Genomic DNA, 6,285 nt, shown 5'->3' with positions numbered 1-6,285 from the left:
CGACTCAGTGCGCACTCTTTGTATATGCGTGTGTGTGTGCATGTAAACGAGTCGGGATGTGGGCAGCCAGTAAAGTGATGTCACATACAAGAAAAACACCAACGCTGCTGCCTTATTTATGTGGTAAATATAATACAATAAATGCGTTATTACATAAAAGTTGTTTTTAATTTAAAAATAATAAGACTGTATATGCTATTGACGAATGTCCTCAATTGGAAATTGTTATTCGTACCTTTTTTTTGTTCTTTGCAGTGATCCTGGTCGGAAATGTTGCTGATTGAATACTGAGAAGGAGTAGGAGAAAAGTTTAGAGAGTCAGCTTCTAAAGTATTCGAATGGCTTGGTTGATTCTTTTGTTTTTGTTGTATACTGAAGACATTAAGATTTAAGATCAAATCAAATTGAGATCAAATTGCAAGGTCATGTTGTACATGTAACAGTTTATTCTTAAAGGATGTTCTGATGTGGATGTTTTCTTTTCGGGTTTCAAACAGAGAGTACATTACAGTCTTTCTACACCGTACGTTTCTGGTTTTTAGGCCACACCTTGTCATCCACGTCACAACAATTATCTTCATTTGCTGTGAGTAATGTCAAAAAAAAAAAAAAAAAAAAAAAAGGTTAATCATTGGTTTAGCTATGACTTCATCCATGTCCTTCGTTCCAAAAACTCAAGACGGTAAAAAAATAGCTTAATTTCCAAAATATTTTATAGAAACATGTTTGACATATTTTGCGTTTAAAGACTTGAACAATCAACTCAAGCCAAAATGTGGTAGGGTGTGAGGCAATTTAACAGAAACGCATTAGAATATATTTTGATCAACATGACATAAGCGACTGATAATGTACAGAAAATTGTCTATAATAATTTGCATGGATGTAGCAAAACTTGTTCATAGAAATGACAAACTGCTTCTTTGTCGTGCAAAAGTGACGCAATATTGTGGACATTGAACGATTGGTTTCGATAAATTCAATTCTGATTTGAGAAATGTTCCCAAGCAACTGGGAAAAACTGCATAACAGCAATTTATGAGTGCTATATTGTTGTTTGCGTATTCGTGATTGACTCCATGAAAATCTGTTGATTGAGGAACAGGATGTTTGTGGTTTTAGCAACTCTGCTGGTCTAACTACAACGTTAGACCGACAGTGTTAGTCACGCCGATTACACAACTTCTTTCTGAGCAACAAGCTGCCAACGAGCTGGGCCGCATGCAGGTGCTGCTGGGATGAAGATTATTTAAAGTTGCTCCAGCACCTCAGAAGGTGATGGAACCACCAGTGTCAACCGCAGACCTGGACAGAAAGTGGCACTGATAGTATGTACTTCCCCCTTTAAAATAGCAGCATCCAAATTTGACCATCACAAGACTGATGTGGAATTTTACTATTTAAAGCAGCACTTGTACAAATTACTGTGAAAATCTGTGTGGTCAACGTTAGTTATTTTTTAAAATAACGGTCCAGATTTGTGGTTGTTTCCACTGTTTTGACTTTCTAATCTCTATGAGGGAGGAATGGAAAAAAAAAACGGATTCGGCTCTTGGACTGGATCACATGATATTGTGCAGGTGTAACTAATATTGCGACCAGTTTATTTTCATCACAATCTTTTTTTTTTTCATGTTTTGCATGTTGCATGCAAGGATCACTGACGCGGATCGTCTCGAGGAAGATAAGGTGATATTTTGCACAGCCAAATATCATAGAGGGAAAGCCCTATTTTAAATCTGGGGTTTGCAAGAATACATTTCAGCAAGCCTTCATATGAGACTTGAAGGATCGTTTATTTCACTTGTAGGTCTACACTTACTCAAAGTACGCGTGTTTTGCTACACAATACTATGAAAGAGAGAACACAGAACATCACATTTTATTCCTTGCCAGTGGGCCAAGACTACTAAGGGGACCGTTCATATTGAGCTAAGTACATCAGTTTCTGTCGCCATCTAGTGGCGTAAAGTGGAAAAGCTTTTTGAGTTCAGAACAGCGGGTCTGTAGATTCATAGCACAAACTCATAACTCATTACTTCTCGTCCCTTTTTACATTTTAAAATATTTAAAGATCAGAAGTAGTACTGCGTATACAATTTAAAATGTTCTTGATTAAAATAACTTTTATAAATAGCATTCAATACCATACAAAATATTTGTTCAAGTACCATGTCAGCCATTTGACTCAACATTTTCAGCTTTATCGAGGAATGTGTTCAACGTAAAAAAATATTGAAAGTATTTTTATTTAAGGTGGCTCAGTGGATCACTGGTTCGCACATCTGCCTCACAGTTAGCACCTCATTGGTTCAAATGAAACTTTTGTTTTACCTGCGCGGATTTTCTCCTTGTTCTTCGATCTCTTCTCACATTCCAATAATGTTTGGTGCATTAAAGACTTTAACTTTTCTGAGTCGTGAAAGTGGTTGTAAGGTGGAGAAGCGCAATGGAAAATTCATTGAATTGTGACAACTTTAAATCTTTATTTGAGACAACTTAAAAAAGTAGTTTGTCCCAACATTCGGAAATGATTTCCCAGAAGTAAAAAAAAAAAAAAATTAGGTTAAAGCAAAATTATTATTTTTCATTGCGTATTAAAGCCAACTTAACCATTTCATTTTGGGGCAATTAAGTGAATTTGTCTCACCTTGAAAAATTACAAATTTTATATCTATATTACCATCACGGGGTTTGAATCCTTATTTTTGTTTTTTTTTCCGCCATGTTGGATGATAAAATACATGGCAGCACGGTGCGCTAGTGGCGACCTCACTCAGAACATTCAAAGATTGTCAGCTCAAGTTGTGCAAACAAACAGAGTAGCATCTTGATGCACGCTACAGAGAATTCCATTCTCTCAAATTACAAAACAGATTTGATGTAATTATGTGCTTAGTGACTAAATTGTTTATTTGCTATTTCTGGTGCATTTAGAGCCCCGAGAGGGCATAAAACTAGCTTTAATCTCTACAGATCTAGTCTCTTGGGTTGAAAAAGGTTACACACTAATGAGGAGAGTAAAAAATATACATAGAAAATGTTGATCATCTGAAACTTATTTTTAATTTATTTTTTTTTCATTTTTGCATTCAACGCTCTCAGGTGGTGTTTTGACAAGAATTGTCCATGTGCTGCAGCAAATTGTCAACTGCACTCTTCAGTCAAGCGTCTCGGTTGTTGGTTCAACAATTACAGCTGTGCACAATGGAGAAGCAAACAGGAAAAAATAAATTAGCAAAAAGATTGTTGCTGCCAAAACTTGTAAGAGTCTCAGAAGAGGTTATTAAGGGATGCTCACAGAAGATGTTTGTGGCCAGTGTGTTTATGTGTTTTAATTCCCTGCTAATTTATATTACGAAAGCGATTTGTTAGAGCGCCAGCTGTGTTGTATTGTATTGTTGTCAAATAAATCCATCACGGGGTTAAAATTAAAATAGAATAATTTGAATACTGCTTTTATCCATAGAAAGAGAAGTGCTCAATCAATTCAAGATATCATGACTAAAGGTAACGTGACATATTCAAAACAACAAAATGTGTGAGAAAATAAGTTTTGGGTTATTTTGTGCACAGAATTGAGAAAGTTCCCTAAAGTTTGGGGATGTGAGAGTACCTTTCTCGTTTGTTTTCCATGAGAGTGGAGCTTTTTCTTTTTCTTTTTTTTTTTTGTTTCTGAAAAAACTCATGCGGAAAAGTTATTTTCAGATGTATTTTGATGTTGCAAAACACTGTAAGAATTCAGCATGAACTCACAGAAAAGGTTCATGACTCTTCCTGGAGGAAGTCGCCCCTCCAAATGTTCACAGAATCGCCCAAAAACTTTCTCATATTCTCATCATGCAGGATCACCCTCACACACAGTCATCAGCGGGTCACTTGAGCGCGTGTCATCACATCCTCTGATGACAAAGGCTGACTTTGTAGTATGTGCACTGAACAGTGGATATGAAACGTCGACACAGCCCTGTTCAAGTATTGCATTTTGGTGTACAAAAATATGAGATCAAGCTGAATCATTTCCAATTTTTTTATTGTTAATGTGACATGACCTATACAACTCAATGATTGATTTTGAGAGCGATAGTGAAATTTTGTGTTTGCACAAGTGTGCACACCCTCATAACTGGGATGTGGCTGTTTATGAGAATTAACAAGTCACTTTCAAACTCATGTCAGAACACACCTGCCGTCATTTAAAGTGCCTCTGATTCATTCGAAATACTCAATTATATATAAGATAAAATAAATAGTTCTGATGTTCTGGTAGACTTTTCCTGACTTTTTTGAGCAGAAGCCTGATGTTTTTTTGCTAACATGGAGTGCAATTTCAAACCGTGATTATTCACGATTTGACCGTGTACAAAGATGGAGTAAAGGTGTGGAAGCAGTAGAAATAAAAATGAAAGGTGCTTGACTTTCCCAGTAACTTTCTAATTAAAAGATCCACATGAATTATATATTTTTAATTGATCTCTCTCTCAAAAAAAAAACAACATATTTTTTCAATCGAGTTGTACAGGTTATAGGCCATATTAATGCTTGAATGTGTTGAAAAGATGACCAAGATAAAGGTCTCATTGTTTACACCACTAAAATCTGTCATTTGAATAAGGGGGGTGTAGACTTTTTATATGTGCTTATAATGCATCAAATGTGCTTACCTATAAAGTATTTCCATATTCATGTACAATGTTATATTACTGACCCAGAATGAATAAATACAGAGTGAATTCATGAGGTAAACACCAAATTCATGCCCATCTCAAAAGGTTTTTAATTGGCAGTGGTAGCAGAACACAAATTTTGTTTTAATTAAACTCCTCAACCCACTTTACCGTTTTCCAGTTAAATAGCGAGTTTGTTACACGGCATGAATAAATTCCATTTTGGTCTATTTTTTTTTTTTTTTTTTAACTAAGCGTGCCAGTCTCAGGACAAAAGCTACACAATTATCAGTGCAGTCGTAACAGTAGTCATTCATTGTGATGGCTCCCAACAGGTCTCCACTAGAGGGTGACATGGGAATGGATATTTACCTCTGTCACATCCCGCTTCCACAGAAAAAAATCCTGGACCGTAATATAAATAAATAAATAATAACTCCCACTCATGTGTTGAACCCATTTTTGAGGACAACTACATTAAAGAAAAAAATAAAATAAAATTGTCGCCCGTTCACCCTTATGGACTCTCCCGCTCCCGTCTGCTATAGTAAACTCCAATCCCGTGATTAAAAATAAACTTGACTCCCATCCCGCGGGATTCTCTCAAAAATGACAGCTTCTCGTCTCCACCCAGTACAGTTGGAAGTTTGGATAGGGACACAGCTGCGCCTCCAGATTTACTCCACTTTTGTCATGCTTTTGCACTCATAGCATTCTCATCACCTTCAGACAGATGGAGTCAAAGCGTGCGGCACAGAGCAGAGGACTCGGGGCGCCTTTGGCATCTCACGGGGGCTGAATTACGATTTCCGGAGTAATGCCGAAGCCAGGGAAACACTCGGAATGGTCATCAATCAGCCGGGTTGTCTGCATCCTCCTGAACAATGTGTGACCTCTGGGCCTGAAGAGGGTCACTATAGGGGTGACTTCCACCTTCACAGGCACACGCATATAGATCGCAACTACACACCAACACAGTGACAGTCACGGCTGGCTACCTTATTTTGTGGAATATCTCTCTGCCTACAACAACCACAATAACAAACATATTGTTGAATTAATATCTCGCTGACAGAGTCCATCAAAACGTGTTTTATTTTTAAATATGTTAAAATTCAGATGATATTTTTATGCTTTTTTTCTATGTTTGGTTTGGTAGTAAATGTCAGCTAGGAATATCATTAAGCAGCTTAGAGTTTATCTTTTTTTATTTTTTTGAGGGGTTTCCACAATGTCGCTTATTTTCTGATGAACTGAGTTCAGAAAAAAAAATTCAGTTGCCTTTTGCTAGCAGCAAAGCTTTGGCCTTCCTGTGTGGCGCTTGCGTGTTCACCCTGTGTTTTCTCCAGGTAGTCCAGTTTCCTGCCACATTCCGTGTGATTGGTTGGCAACCAGTTGAGGGCAAACAGAATATTGTACAAGTTTCCTGCTGACTGCTGAGACTAAGATGGGTTCTGTGCACTCCGCTTTAGCATTAGCGGCTAGCTTCTTTGAGGAAGCGATCACTGCTCTAAATTGCCACAGTTTCACCACGTGCCGACCACAGCTGTTTGAGCTTCCGGTTCCAAACAGTTTAGTTTGCTCTGTGTGGTATTCTTAACAAGTCATGTAGGCCTAT

Source organism: Idiotropiscis lumnitzeri, chromosome 5, assembly GCF_059441095.1.
Source record: "Idiotropiscis lumnitzeri isolate Australia: NSW breed Sydney's pygmy pipehorse chromosome 5, RoL_Ilum_1.0, whole genome shotgun sequence".
Classification (NCBI taxonomy): domain Eukaryota; kingdom Metazoa; phylum Chordata; class Actinopteri; order Syngnathiformes; family Syngnathidae; genus Idiotropiscis; species Idiotropiscis lumnitzeri.
This window is presented reverse-complemented; position numbering follows the sequence as displayed.